The sequence below is a fragment of the Siphateles boraxobius genome, unplaced genomic scaffold (assembly GCF_051911475.1).
Source record: "Siphateles boraxobius isolate OS27281-9 unplaced genomic scaffold, OSU_SipBor_1 5, whole genome shotgun sequence".
In the NCBI taxonomy this organism is placed as follows: Eukaryota; Metazoa; Chordata; class Actinopteri; order Cypriniformes; family Leuciscidae; genus Siphateles; species Siphateles boraxobius.
In genome coordinates, this window is record NW_027509141.1 from 20,366,220 (window position 1) to 20,382,953 (window position 16,734).

Below are 16,734 nucleotides of genomic sequence, written 5' to 3' on the forward strand. Positions count from 1 at the left end.
CAAAGATGATGAGTGGAACTAATATATTGCTCCTACAGATCAATCTGCTGTAAACTAACTTCAACCCGATTCTAAGCACACTGTGAATCTTTACATACTCAGTTCTTTTACAACCGGAGTATTTCTGCACAGACCCTATGGCCAGCATCAACTCCCCTTCCACCAAATGCTGGCATAAAGTATCCTTCAAGTAGAAGGAACTGGATGAAATATTCTGATTTCTGAATTATATCAATCCACAATCTGACTTGTGATGCAGCCTGGAATTAAACCACACATTGGCCAGAGCATGACTGGTCCCCCGACTGAGTCTGGTTTCTCCCAAGGTTATTTTTTTCCTCTCCATTTCTGTCAACAATGGAGTTTGGTTCCTTGCCACTGTCGCCTTTTGGCTTGCTTAGATGGGGTCGGGGATACTTAATTTTATTGACTTGACTGCACTGACACTATTGAATGAGAACAGAACTGAGCTGGATGATGACATCACTGTTTTCTCCAGAGCTGCTTTTTAGATTAAATAAACTCCTTCCATAATTGATGAACTTTTATAGAACTGAACTGAATCAACACTGAACTGATTGTCTTTTTAGAGCTGCTTTACAGCAGAATGTAATTCTTTTTGCATTGTTGAATCGTTATTTATCTGTTTATCCCTGTAAAGCAGCTTTGAAAATCTGTATTTTATAAAGTGCTATAAATAAAGGTGACTTGACTTGACAACCATAAACTGGATTGGAAGACCTTGCTTAAAAGGTTTATGTGACATTAGGCTAATAGCATCATGTTTAAATACATTTCCCCACTAAGACTGCCACAGACATGACAAGTAGACCCTCAAACTTTTATTACAAGCAAGAAGTCAGTCAGTAATGAAAGTGCATGACAGTGAACGTGTACTACTACAAAGACACTGATTTACACGAATGTACCATTAAAGTTGTACGTTTAGCAGATCTATGGAAGTTGTTTGTACATTGTTGAAAAGCACAGAGGAGAACTATATATTGCAGGATTATGGTTGCATGACTGAAATAATATTTTAGATATTCCCTCCAGTGGCACACATTTGAGGAAATGTAAAATATTTGTGTTTTTCGAAAGACAGATTAGACAAAATGGGGATTTGCACAGACAGATTTGCTCTGATTCAACACTGACCTGTATTTCACCTCGACATGAAAAAATAAAAGATTAAAATGTCATGACTGTGTTTTAAGCCATCACCACATGTGTGCTCAAAATTCAACATTTTCTAAATGCTGTGGGTGGCTGGTGGGGATCATGATTTAACGATTAAAGTGATTAATTACCATATCTGACCATCCAGCTTATGATTTTATCCACTGTAGGACAAAGCATCTTTAAGATGTTTTTGAATATTGCATTACCCTTGAAGCCACTGTACATCAAAAACCATATAATATGAATTTTTTATACACGTTTTCTCAAAAACGCTGGATTTTGAATGTTTATATGTGCATCTGCTCATAACTAGATGGCCAATTTTCTTCTGTTGATAAAAATAAATCGTGGCATTTCTAACTGTTTTATCATTTATTCATCTGCATTTGAAATGGAAATCTGCTTGTGGCTCCAGCAGTTTAATAAAGGGTAAATTTGTCTGACATTTAGTATCACTTTTAGTGCAAAACCAGAATCTGTTAATTTCACATCAAACATAACCATAACAGAGAAATTGCTGTTTCTTTATTAAAAAGCAAGATGCCAATTTCTGCTTGTGGAGATGCTTCTTCCAACAGAGGTTAGTTAAATCTAATAAAGCAAAACCAGATAATAAAAGTCTTTAGGTTATGCAGGGGCCTTAAAGCATACTAAACCCTCACTATCTCAAGGTAAGCTATATCCCATAATGCATTGTGTTCAGGAACTCACGTGCCCCGAAACTGCAAGATGTCGAGGAAAACATTAACAGATATTATAATTTAACTGTAAAAGATTAATGCCAAGTTTAACAGACAAAGCTTAGGCTAGTCCCAGACTAAAATGCACGTTTGAGGTATTTTAACTGAAAGCAACTTGCACTGAAATATCATTGTTTTGTCTCAAGATGCATATCAGTAATGTATTTCTTCTAGGGCATGTTTATAAAAGCTATTTAAATGTCCTAATTAAACTAAGGACTAATCCTGGCTTAATCAAAGCACTGTCTGTGAAACCAGGCCTATGTGTTGCAGTAGCCTAATTGGTGCAAAGATCAGTACAATATTTGCAACTGCTTTTAATCACTTAATTAGAAGCACTAAAATATCTACATTGTGTCGTCTGTTACATATAAACTACTGAACAGACATTTAGAAGTTTATTGTAATATGCAAAGTATTAAAAATCAAGCTTTATGCAGTCATACAGTAACCTTCGACGAACAGTGGAAAGCATGTGCAAAAATGTTTAGCATTTTTCATCAAAGATTATAGCATTTTGACCAATAGAGGATCAAAACATCACTGCTCGACCTCTTGTATCAATATTAACAAGACAAAGCACACGGCTGCATGGAATAACATTTTAAATTGTTATTTTAGTTTTTATATATTTTATTAATTACTTGTCTTAATTATTAAAAGCATTTTATTTTTAATTTGACAATTCTATGCATTTCGTTTTGATGTTTATTTAATATTTATTGGTGGAAAGTTACAAAAAAGAAAATCCCAGAAATCATAGTCTTAAACTGTATAGAATATATATTATTATATATACATTTATATTATATATATATATATATTTAGTTCGACCTCCAGAAGTGGCTGAACAAGGTTTAGCACCTCCTTTCCCTGGTCATTTGCTAAAAAAAAAAAACTAAAAAAAACAGAGACATAATCTTGTAGGGGTACAAGGGTACAATCTAGCAAGCCGTTATGGATTTACACTAACTGTCGTCTCTGACAGTGATCTATGATTGCAATCCAATGTGTAATACTTCTAAATATTACAGAGATCAACCCTACTTTACAGCATTCTTTTACAATAGCTTCTTACACTGACCATTGCTGTTTTTATAGTTTCATTCAGTGATCATAAAATGGATGGCAGCCACTGTAGTATTCACAACTCTGCACTCAATACCCACACTAACCCCGACTCAAATGATCCTCCACATCCACGGCTGTGATGATTTAGTGGGTCGTGGTGTTCACAGAGAAAGCCAAAGGCCTTTTGTCTCCATCGGTGTTGAACGTCATCAGTCATGACACCGAACAGATAGGAGAGACAGACGAAAGATAACTGTGGTGTCCTGTTATGATGCCTGCAAATGGAGTGTGAAGGCTCCTTTTTGGCTGCATCATTTCATGGCAGGAAACTGTTCTGCGATAAGACACTTGATGCTCTCCAAAGCATTTCTGTCAAATGCATCAAAACACTGGGAACATTAACCATGTTTCACAGTTTTTTCCAGGGCCTGTATGTGTTTTCATTATGCCAGCCGTTACTAACAATCAACCTAAAGAGATGTTTGTTTAAAAAAAAAAAAAAAAAAAAATAAGTATCTATCTGTCTATCTATTCACCCATTCATATATATATTTGTGGATTTATAACATTTGATCCGGAACCCCGAGAAATCATTCATTAGCCTCCGAGGGGATAACTTACCTGATCCAAAATGAAAACTGCAAAGCTGTGTTGAGTTGGACTGTGTTGAGTTGGAAGCCAAACAGTAACACCGCCATCAGCGTTTTGCCTGTTTATTGTCGCCAACCACTTGTTTCTCCGTTTTGTTTATTTTGGGATACGGTATAAAGATATTCATTTTGTATGATCACGTTTCTGATCGCATCCAACTGCAAAGCATCACTCGGGCATGATATAAATATTTTGCGACGAGCTGTATTATCACCGGCGGTATAGCATTTTCTATTCCGTCAAAATGGCTGCTCCAAATGGCGTGACGTCACGTGGGACGTCCCTATAGGCCTGACAGCTGTAGGGGGAGCTCGCTGAGAAAACATGCGACAACAAAAGTGAAAATTAGCGAAGAAATAGCTAGGGTTGCCGAATGCCCCTTTAAACTGAGATAATGTATCCCCCCCCCAAGAAACAAAAAACGAATAATAAAGCAGGACTTGATTTCATCTATCAAGAAGTGAATGAATTGTGAAAAGTGAGTGAAAAATGTCAACGTTTTTTTTTTTTTAAACATTAACCCATAAGTCATCCACAATAAGACCAGGAACATGCATTAAGACGGTAAATAGTGTACTTTTTATTCATGTTGATTCATAAAACCACAACCACTTCTGAAAACACCTATTAGTCAATTCCATGTTTGCATTTAAAATGCACATTACGCAGACACAGATTTAGAACAATAGCCGACACCACTGAGTGTTTAATAATGCACACACACACATAAAAAACTGACTCAATAATACACGTCTGCATAAATGCCTTCTCTTTTGCCTGCATGGGGTAATATGAAATATCATCCTCCTCAACCCACCCACCCAGTAGCGACGAGCCCTTGGATTTACTCTCCTTATTACCTCTGTGGAGCATTTAATTTCCTGGGCATTTAGGGCTGTTATTGCTACAAGCATAGGCACGTCAGAGTTGGCAATCAGTCTGGGCAATGCAGCATGACAGTGACACACGGCGACATCATTCAGTGATGGGAACTCTCTCTCGCGCGCATGTCTATGTGTGCGTGTGCATTAACCCAGCTGCTTATTTTCCCTAAGTACACCAGCTACCATCCATCACTTCATTGATTGGTGTTGAGAAACACCTATGCTTGGGTAAATGGTCCAAATGAAGTGTGTGCCGTGGACAGGATTGATTTTAATCAAAGGTCCTCACAATTGTGCTATAATGAATATGTCATGAGCCACTGAGGAAATCCTGCACGCTGGCACTAGTTTGCTTTGAGTTCTCTAAGGGCCAGGCTGATGATCTCTCCTTAGTTAGAATAGGTTTTCCACATGTGTAAACGTGTGTCATCTGACCACTGCAAAGCAAACGCATGGGCTTGTCCTCGTCTCAGTAGAGAGCATTCTTAAAGAATGATGCATATTCATCTCTTTGAGAAGACCAGCATGGTTATGAACAACAACTCCAACACAAGTATCTATTATAATTTGAAGAGGTTAAACTGCAGTCAGCCTGTTTTAAAAAAGTAGTAAGCAACATTACTAGCTACAAATAGAAACCAGGTAACTACACTCAAAGCTTCTTAAGGTGTAATACATTTTCATAAATGAATGAATGAATGAATGAATACTTCCATTCGAATATTGATTAAAAAAATAATATTGTGAAATTGTATTACAATTTAAAAAAATAGTTTTTTATTAATACATTGTAAAATGTAGCCTAATTTAGTGATGGCATCATTACTCCCGTCTGCAGTGTCACATGATCTTTCAGAAATCATTATAATATGCTGATTTGATACTCAAGAAACATTTCTTATTATTTTCAAAAAATTATTATTTAAATTATCCATATTCTTTGATGAATAGAAAGTTCAAAAGAACAGCATTCGTTTGAAAGAGAAATCTTTTGTATGTAAAAATCTTTACCGTCAGCTCTAATCAATTTAATGCATTCTTGCTGAATAAAAGTATTAATTTATTTCCCCAATCTTAGACCCCAAACTTTTGAATGTTGAGTAAGTGTCCATTTAATTTATAATTTACAAAAAACAAAAGTTTAGGGTTTTAATTAATGATGTAAATACATTAGGATGACAAAATCAAACTTGAACAAGTAAATGAATATTAAAAAAAATATTTATAATAAATATTATTAATAAACAATACTTTCGAAAATTCTGCAAAAACACCCTAATTTACATTAACAAAAACATGGTGGTATAATAATAAGAATCGATGAATCATTTTTTTTTATCTATTCGTTTACCTAAATCTTCCCAACGAATCAATAAACTGAATGAATCAGACTTTCTCCCATTCCATAGAGAAAATATTATTCACCAGAATGACTTTACAGCATATGAGAGATAGGACCATTTGGTGAGTGTGTTTTGTTGGAAAAAGTTGCTTGTTACTGGAAAAGATAAACTACTTTGAAAATAGCTGAACTAAAAAATGTATGTTCGCATGCCGCTTCTTTTAGCTAGTTATTCCCCGTTCCCTTCACTGATCATGTTGTTCTCTGTTCCCGTTAATGTTTAATTGTGATTAAGCAAAATAATACTTGAAGTGTTTAATATGGGACAATGATACTAACAACTTTATGTTAATGTCATGAGAAATGCTCATAGCTGACTAGAACATATTTTTATAATCCGTTACTTCTCTATTAACATTAAGCGAGAACACATTAAATATTAAATAGAGTCACTGCTGATGAAAATAAAATGGGAAACACCTCTTTTCATTCTTATGCTGTTATAATTTAATGTAAGGAAATCTAAGCAACAATCATCCACAGACACGTCATTAAGCCTCATTAAGGCAAGTTTATGACACATTTGCATAATAAGCTGTGATTTAGTTTAGTACAATACATTAGTTTTATAATATTAACTTATGATATGAGGTTTGCCAGTGCATGGTACACTAAAGTGCATCTTTTAAACCTTTTAACAGAACCATAATGCTTGCGTCTATAAAATATATAGGGATGTGAAATAGAAAGAGCTAAATATCGCCATTTCTATCCGTGGTTCCGAACCCAACAACCCCCCCCTTCAAAATGTCCTCAACTGGGAGGAAGGATATACCCTACTTCCCTGAGCTCCACACCCTAGCATGTGCATCGCGCACTGGGAAAGAAGAGGAGAGAATTACATTTTGGCTTAAAGACTCCCGGAGGAATGAACCTGTGGGTGGGATCCTTCACAACAGTGGAAGTCCACTGCATTCCTTTGTGATCTCTGTGTGTTAGAGCACAACTCCTGGCAGATTTGTCAAAATGCTTGAGCGTGATGTGATCAATGTGCTCATGTATGCGGCCATTTGGTTCATTTAAAACACTTTGATTTAGACACTTTAAGAAAAAAACATAATTCAGGTTTGAAGCCAAAAAGAAATACTTTGGGCTATTAAATCTAATTCAGCAAAACTGAAAATACTCAGAAGGCATGTTACTTCATTTTTTCTTCTCTAATTCCTCAACGGATCATCCTGAACATCTTCTGGCTTGCATAGGTGAGGCGGGAGAGGAAGTTGACAGAGGGAGACAGGAAACAGGAAGTAAAGGCAGGAATAAATGAGAGCTGAAATAGCGAAGGGGGAAATTAAAATATCCCCACATCATCACATACCCTTCACCACCTAGAGATTGGCATGGGGTACTTTCCATAAGATCATCTCTCAATGCAAATCAAACCAGCTATTAGTCTAACTGAAATAAAACCATGCCAATCTCCAGGTATGGTGAAGGGTACGTGATGATGTGGGGCTATTTTAATTCCAAAGGCCAAGGAAACTTTATCAGGATGCATGGATCCTGGATCCATGAAATAACTGGCCTTTAAAAATATAAATCTGCCTGACTCTATGGGAATTTAACATAGGGGTGTCCTGACTTATGCACCCTGTATTTTAAGGAAGAACATTTATTTATTTATGATACATTATTCATTCACAAAGAAAATTGGTGTCATTAAAGGTTGGATTTTTCCTTTTTTTAAATTAAGGCATTAAAATCAATGTCCAAAAGATGATTTTTTTATTCCTCTTTTTAGTCAACTTTAGCATGGGTGTGTTAACTTATGCTTAGCACTGTAACTTATGAGAAACAAAGTCGCAGTTGCAATAAACAAAGTTAATACCTTTAAGGGATGCATAAAACCAAAATTGTGATATGAAAGCTTTAAGGGCTCCCTGCTGTTTTCCGCCAAAATAAAAGCTTCATGGTTTAATGTTTGAAAATGAATTAAGACTTATTAAGCCATAAATATTAAAACTGTATTTGTTATTATATTATTTTTCAATAATACTTGTATTAATATTTTACAGTGAAATATTACAATAGACCTAATATTTATTATTTTGTTTAATATAGAAACAATAAACAATATAACAATTAAAATATATTTATTATTATTTATATTTATTATTTATTGCATTTTTGGACAAATTGTGCAGCCATACAAACAAGCACAGCAAACCTAAAGCTTTTTTACCGCAATTTGTTTCTGGAAAAAAAACCCCCGCAATTAGATTTTTTCCCCACAAATCATGCAGTCTATACTACCTTTTCTCTCTGAGATGGAAACAGGCCTCCATACAAACAAACAAACAAACAATAAATAAATATAATTATGCCATATCAAAACTCATGATATCACACATGATGTATGTCGAGTAATTTAGCTTGTTTATCTAATAAGTGATTATACTTTTAAATCTCATTTTAACTATAAACCAACATACATGCAAGAAATTGAAAATGTATGTTCATTTTCTATTTAACTGAATAAAAAGTCTTGGTTTCACTTTATTTTGATGGTCCCTTTAACACATTCTGTTGAGTATAAGTAACGTTGTCCCTACATGTCTACTAACTCTCATTAGGGTGTTAGTAGAGTATTGGTAGACTGGTTAGGGTTAGAATAAGCTGACATGTAGCCTAGTTGCAAAGTTACTTAAAGAGTGTCTGTTTGGGACCATCAAAATAAAGTGTTAGCAAATTAAGCAGACTGTCTACTAATACTTTAATGAGAGTTAGTTGGCATGTAGTTGCAAAGTTACTTATAGTCAACAGAATGTTCAAAAGGGACTATCAAATAATGTGTTACCATGTCTCGTGTTCCTCCATTACTTATTGCTTTCCCCCACCAGCCAGAGTTCTGCCATGTCCCCATCTTAGAGAGGCTCGATGGGACAACCCAGCAGGGAAAACATGAGGCAAGGTCACAGTACACCCTCCACCCCTCCAAGCAGGAAGTGCCGAAGGGCCTGGCCCATCAGAGACAGGAAGCACAAAGTGCAAACCAGCATCCACAACCCACCCCTCCAATCGGGAAGTACACAAAAAATCTCAACCTTGCCCGCATGCCAATTACAGACCTTTAGCATAAACTTTTACACATCTTTTATCTATTAGGCCTCTTTGGGTGATTTGGCTTAAATTGAACAGCCCTAAAAATGACTACATACTGTATGTCTTCATTTATTTTTTACCTTTGCAATTACCTAGTATGTATTATGTGAGCTTTTAAAAGGAATTTTAAAATCAAGTTCAGAAGTTTTTCATGCCAAGAACCAGGGCCGGTTCTGAGCATGGGCAGAGGTAGGCTGAGCCCACCCAAACATCTGTCTTGCCCACCACATAGCATTGTTCTTTTTTTATTTGTGCATCAATTAAAAGCAATTTGAAGCGGGCTGTGTGTTGGAACGTTTATTAAAGGGCTGAAGACTTACTCAACCAATCACAACAACAGAAAATTACTGTATATTACATGAAGCAGCTTCAGTCTGTTGCAGAAAAGCAGAGGCTTGCAATCACATGAGCGAGAAAGCCAAGGGTAATATCAGTGCTATCAAGGTGCGGATTACGGGGAGTTGTTGTTAATGCTGCATAGTTGAATGTATGAAGCGAACTGTCTTTTTAACCCAGGGTTGCAAAAGCCACAGCCCAGCAGAGTTTAGTTGCAAACCCAGTTTTCAAAGTACGCGAGTAAACAAGCCTTCGAAGAATCCCGACCCGACCCTTAGCAAACAGGCGATTGCGCCTTTTTTGGTACGCCGTGGGGATTTTGTAGAGATAAATAAATTTGAATGGGGCGTGAATTTTGTATAGGGTGTTAAATGTGTGGATTTTGGGTTCAAAAGACAACTGAAAACTCATCTCTTCCGTGATTACTTAACATCCCTTTTAAATCTTCCCTTGTCTGGCTTTTGCTACTCTGAGCAATGCCTGAACTTTGTATTTTGAGCACTTCTTGCGTCATTCTTCCCGCTTCACGATGACTCGCTTGCTTTAGTCCTCAGATGTAAGTTGCTTTGGATAAAAGCGTCTGCTAAATGACTAAATGTAAATGTCTAAATGTGGGTTGGGCATGTGGATTTTGTGAAGGTTTGAATCATTTTTTATTAATATTTAATATAATAAAGTTCTGTGTATTTTGAAACACTGACCTGACTGGAAGCATAGGCCTTGATTACCTGGTTCAGGTGTGTTTAATTGGGGTTGGAGCTAGATTTTGCAGGACAGTGGCCCTCCAGGACCAGGACTGGACACTACTTATTATACACGGTTGCAATTGATGGTGATGTTTATCCTTTAAATGTCTGTCTTGTTTGAACTTGTTCATTCGTCTAGGCTCAACGCTGCTTTATAGGAACTGTTTTTCTTCCAGGAAGCTTTGACTTTAATGAGCTAATAAAATATTTAATATCAAGCCCTAAATAACAATAATAATAAAATCTGTTTTATTCTTTTTTCCATGGATCTAATTTTCATTTCAATTTTCCATTGACCCTCAGTTTGTAACAGTGTTATTCAAAACAACATTGAACCATTGGGACTGCATTGATGCCCATGGTCCCATGCAGACTACATCTGTCTTCCCTGAAATGATGAAACTGAGCTGAAGTAAAGGCCTATGCAATTGGACCAGATAAGCAACTGATGGGTGCTAAATGATTACACTCTAGGCAACATCTGCTCAAAGTAAACACATCCATCAAGTATTAAATAACCTAATATGTGTAGTGCGCGCAACAGGGGATGTTTCCCATTTTAAAACGAGGTGTCAGTAGGAGAATATTTATCGAGAGGACAGCCATTAATGCAAACACTCTTGGTAGGCCTTTGTGATATTTTTAGCATGCGATTCAATATACCTTTAGATTACACACACTCACACACAGAGATACTGTACATGGTGTAATGATGTTGTGAGTGGTGCAGATAAATCATGGACGCTTTAATCAAACCACAAAGGTATGAGAGAATAATCAATCATCCAGTGCTCTACCCTTCTTCCTCTCTCTCTCTCTCTTTCCCATCTCTCTGGCCTAAACAGCATGCCTGCGGTGTCCATGGGTAATAAAGGTGTCAGATCATTTCAAACTTTCTATTATTATTATTATTTGTATTGCAGATACTGCAGTGTGCCTATTCTATGGTGGCTTGGAGGGCACGAAACATCAATTTAACCGTCAAAACACAAACAGTAGCGAATCAAAACATTTGTGCATTCAATAAAATAATCAAGGTAAATTCATACATATTCAATTCCCTAGTTCAGAATGGTACATGTGAGAAAATGAGCCCCAGACACAGAGAATTCGTGACAGTAACTCTTCACTACACCTTAACCCACCCTTAAACCTAACCATACTACCACCTCAATAGTAGCAAAACTGTTTTGCAACCCAACAATAAGTACATTAAAACTAACCACTTTTATTTATGATGTACATACATAGTAGTTAAAGACACCTACTATAAAGTGTGACCCTGCTGAAAGGGCTAGTTTTGACCTGGGAGATCAGTTAAAGGTGCAGTAAACAATTTCTGAGAAATGCTGTTGAAAGTGGATCAAATCGAGCACCACAACACACTTGTAGCCAATCAGCAGTAGGGGGCGTGTCCACTCGTTATGGGAGAGGAGAGAGAGAGAGAGTGAGAGGGAGATTTGAAAAAAAAACTGTAGAAAGAGAGATGGCTGAGATATTACAAAAAGAATAGGTCAGAGGAATATAACTTGAAAAATTATGACCAGGCAAGAGTTTTAGGCCCTGCGTTAATATTAGAAAAGTTTCCCAGTGCTGGAGAGACCTAAGCAGGAAGGCCTGAAAACAGATGCCTATGTTGCGTTGTTACTGTTCCATACGTGACTTGTAATGTTAGCTATATACAAGATAGTTTGGAGTGTTATTGCTTGTCTGGAGCTGCTGGTGACAACAATATTGCTTGTATATACTCTTGAGTACTGCATGTTAATTTTTTATTCTTCCATGTTTGTTCGTAATCTTAGCTATATTTTTCACGAAGGATTATTTTGCTTTGCATCAGCTACGATAAAGGGCATCCACTATTATTTGCATGTTTGTTCATTTTGGGGGCGGAGCAATGAAGTGAGGGGTGTGTTTGTTTGGGTTGATTTCAAATATCAACAGTGTTTCTCAGAAATCGCTTATTGTACCTAAAAGAGCTGAAAACTAGTTTAGACTGGTTAAAGCTGGGGTTTTATGTTTTTGGAGGTGAAGGTGGGCATTCGAACATCATTGACCTTTATTCTCAACACAGATGTAGGAGCAAGTACAAAGCCAGAAACATCATTAAGGGTAACTAACTGTTTAGGGCCGAACATGGGGGTAAAACAGTAAGATAAACCATAACAAAAACCATCACATTAACACAAACACTCTGTGCCATTTTCAAAAATGTATAATGTCGGGAACATTCTGCCAGTGTTTACATCACTAATGCCGTTCTGATGTGTCCCCCAAGGATGGGGTAATGTCCACATAACTTTGAGATGCTGAATAGTATAAATACAAAGTAAAGGATGCCACTGTCTATGTCATGGCACAATTCACATCGCAGGCACAGATAAAGGTCACACTGAGTGTGTGTGCAGGTATCTATGTGAGACAAACTATAAAAACTCAGCTCAACAGAATGATGGAGAGGTTTATATTTTATTCTGGATTCTGTGTGCTTTTTGCTGCTCTTTACACAGTCTGCCTGTGATAAATGATAAGACACTTGAACCACACTAAAATGACATTGAGGGTATAATTCTGAAAGATCTTAAAAAGGGCAGGATTGATAGATATCACAAGCCATTGTGCTGCTACCAGGACAAAAAAATCCTGTTACATGGATATACAGTTACATATCAAAATACATAAGATGCCATTTGCAAAAACACAAACATTGCTAGATAATTACAGAATTTTGTGCATTCTGATTCTTTAAATTTAATCAGAGATTATAGATTCATCTTTTTCAAAGTGATAATTAATCCAGTAAAGTATCCTATCTCTGAATCAAACTGAGTAAAAATGATGGAAACATACACCATCTGGACATTACACCTGCAAATTAAGAAAGTTTGTTGGGTGATGGATTAAATTTTGTTTCTGGGATGGAGCAATTTCATTCTTTCACAGTTTCCTCTGTGAGCATTTAGCACCACCCACTGACGAGCTACTGCAATGCCATGGAAAAAATGTCCTAGTAGGGATGAACAGATGTATATTCTATCTGAATTCGATTACTGCTCTCTTTCCGTCTTTCTGGCGTGGCGGCGTAATGTCCCTATCTGACCTTTCTAGGCTACAATACGATACATAATTTGAAGAAATAATTTTAAAATAATTTATACTTCTGTTTTGACATTGTATTTTGCAAATCTATTTCTGTAACGTTAGGCTATTGTCTCGTTTTATTGTTTTTAATCCCATGGTGCTGCTGATCATTTTCAATGAAGACAGCTCTTAATGACACAACAGCATTGCCAGTATGTGACACAAATAATGTAGGCCTATACAGAAGCACACGGTTAAGATGACTGAAAAAGCATTCAGCTAGTACTAGTGAGTCGTGACAATCTTACAAAGAGAAGGAAATTGTTGCGACTCAGTTCGCCTATTATTATACTACGGCGTAAAGTACTCGTTTTGTGAGGAAACATAGATAGGCTACTGACTGGAGAATTGTGTGGCAGAGAATATGCAAGGTTTTGGACATTCTACCATGTCAAAATATTGCAGCATAAAGGGATAATTCACCCAAAAAATTCTGTCATAATTTACTCACCCTCAAGTTCTTCCAAACCTGTATGAAGTTCTTTCTTCTGTTGACCAGAAAATAAGATATTTTGAAGAATATGGGTAGCACATTATTATTACAATATTTAGGAAGGGCAGATTCTGGGTCTTAGCGTTAGTTTTGATAAACATTCTGCTCTATTTCGTAGTCGCTGGACACATCAGACCCACTATTGGCCGAATTCTAATGTCCTTTATTTATTCAGGCGTTATAACGCCTGAGGGTGGCGCTCTAATGATGATTAACAGACTTTAGGATACACGACAAAGGTTTTAAAACATTTCAAAATGATCTAACTGAATTTCTGTTAATGGTCTTTAAAGAGTCTATTGATCAGGAAGCTTTGCCATCCTCCATGACACAAGGTCTAATATCATTAATTCCAAAGCCTGATAAAGACCTATCGTCACTAGATAATTGGCGACCTATTACATTAATAAATAATGATAGTAAAATTATTGCTTCCATATTTGCTGAAAGGCTAAAGTTAGGATTAGAACTTATTATTGATGAGGGGCAGTCAGGTTTTATAAAAGGTAGACATATTTGTATTAATATTAGACTTGTATTAGATCTTATAGATTATAACGAAATTATTAATGAAAATAGTTTTATTTTGTTTGTCGATTTTTACAAAGCATTTGATAAAATTGAACATGACTTTATTTTTAAAACTCTTACATTTTTCGGTTTTGGGAACAAATTTCAAAAAGTAATTAGAACCCTATATAATAAGATTAATAGTTCTGTAAAATTGGCATATGGAACTTATAGATTCGAAATTAAAAGGGGAATTCGACAGGGCTGTCCGATTAGTCCATTGCTTTTTTTGTTGGTTACACTTCTGGCCATTCACATTAAGAAGGACAATTTTCGTGGTATCAAAATAGAAGATACAGAAATTAAATGCACACAATTAGCGGATGACACTACTCTTTTCTTAAGAGATTATACTGAAGTTGAAAAAGCAATAAAGTGTTTGCAGTTATTTTCATCTGTATCTGGTCTTTCCCTGAATATTAATAAATGTGAACTTATGGCTCTAGGTGCATGTGACTTTACCACAATATGCAATATTCCCGTAAAATAAGTTGTCAAATATTTAGGTATTAAGATATCAAAAACTCAGGAAGTTAGGAATGAGCTAAATTTTACTCCTATAATTCAATCATTTGAAAAGAAACTGAATTCTTGGCTGACGAGAGAAATCTCTGTAACTGGTCGTGTGTTATTGGTTAAAGCTGAAGGTTTATCCAGGTTGGTTTATAATGCTCAGGTGTTAGAGGTACCCCCCTCACTAATTAAAAGTATAAACACTAAACTCTTTAAATTTATTTGGAAGAACAAATCACATTATATTAAAAAAGAAAATATTTGTAGATCAAAAGTTAATGGAGGATTGAATGTTTCGGATTTTAAGACTTCTAATATGATATTTAAAATAAAATGGCTTCAAAATTATTTAAAGAATAAACAAAGTATACGGTACCTAATTATATCTTTCAAAAAGTAGGTGGTATAGAATTTATACTAAAATGTGATTATGATGTTAACAAAATACCCGTTAAACTTGCAAGTTTCCACAAACAAGCTTTACTTTCATGGACTCTAATGTATAGTCATAATATTTTCCCTCATAAATGTACCATTTGGAACAACAGATGTATAAGGATTAGAAACAAATCAATTTTTTTTTTAAATTGGTTCGTAAAGGGAATTATTTGGGTTAAACAGTTGATAAAAAATGATGGTGTCTTATACAATTATAATGAGTTTGTTCATATATATAACTTTTCAGTTGATCCTGTCCAATATTTTTTGGTTTTACATGCAATTCCCAAGGAAATCTTGAGATTATTGGAAGGTCATAATAATTGTTCTCTACAAACAACAGTAGAAGAATTTACTTCTTGTATTAAATTGCAGGGTAAGGATTTCACAGTTCTGGAATCTAAATGTATACTTGCCGTTACTATTCACTGGAATTCTTTATTTAAGAAACATATTGAGTGGATATCCATATTTGGATGACACCTCACAAGTATTGCATTACAAACAAAGTAAAAGAGGTTTCATATAAAAATTTCCATCGAATTTACCCAGTTAAATCACTTGTGGAACAACGTTTTAAAGTGAACATTGAAGATATTTGTGATTTTTGTAAAACCACCCCTGAAACTATTAAGCATTTATTTTGGGAATGTCCCCAGACCCAAATGTTTTGGAAAGAACTTAGTAATTACTTGCAAAGTAAAGTTATTTTGTAAAGAAACTTTGAAGAAATTGATGTAATGTTAAAATGTTTCTCATTTGAGGGTGAAAAAAACATTTTGTTTATTTTTGATTTAATTGTTATCATTTCCCGTTACTATATTCATAAGGTCAAATGGAATGAAAAAATACCAAATTTTGAACATTTTAAAATTGATGTTAAGATATATTTAGAAACTATTTCCAAAAGTAAAAACCTGAAAGCTATGAAAACTAAACAGCTGTTTGACAAGTACAAGCTTTTTTTGTAAAAAGTCTCAGTAGCCTATTTATTATTTTATTTTTTATTTACTTTCTTACCCCTGACAAGTGGTTATATGTACTCTTGTATGTAAACTGTTCTGTTATTATTAAAATTCAATAAAAATAAATAAAAAATAAATAAATAATGATTTTAATCGGAAAAAAAATACACGACAAAAGCGTAGATTGCCATCTTAGAATTGTCTTAATGTAGTATTTATTGCGTCCGAATGTTGTTTAGAATATTACAAGTTAGGAATTCCTGTGAGGAAAAAAAGTCATGTCTAATCTCAGAACAAACAGAAAACAAACACAACATAACTAGCCTACTGTAGGCTATAAAATAGCTATTCACATGAGCAATTTAAACTAAAGGGTTTATAGGCTACTCTAATTAATTTGATACTCCGCATAGGGAAGAACTGACATGCCAACTAGTAACTGACCTGATGCAGACACAGCTGAAGCGTTAGCGGAATGATATCGTCTTGGTCTGGAGCGA

At 35.4% G+C, this 16,734-nt stretch overlaps 1 protein-coding gene across 5 annotated transcripts in view; it reads right to left on the reverse strand.

The window, feature by feature from the left end:
• fgd5a (FYVE, RhoGEF and PH domain containing 5a) overlaps positions 1-16,734 on the reverse strand; it is a 98,101-nt gene extending 81,367 nt beyond the window's left edge. For all 5 annotated transcript variants that reach the window (XM_077203173.1, XM_077203170.1, XM_077203169.1 and 2 more), the window contains exons 1-2: positions 16,679-16,734; positions 13,707-13,743 (exon numbers count right to left, since the gene is read on the reverse strand). The gene's annotated coding sequence lies outside the window, so the exon portion shown is untranslated. The remainder of the gene's footprint in view (positions 1-13,706; positions 13,744-16,678) is intronic.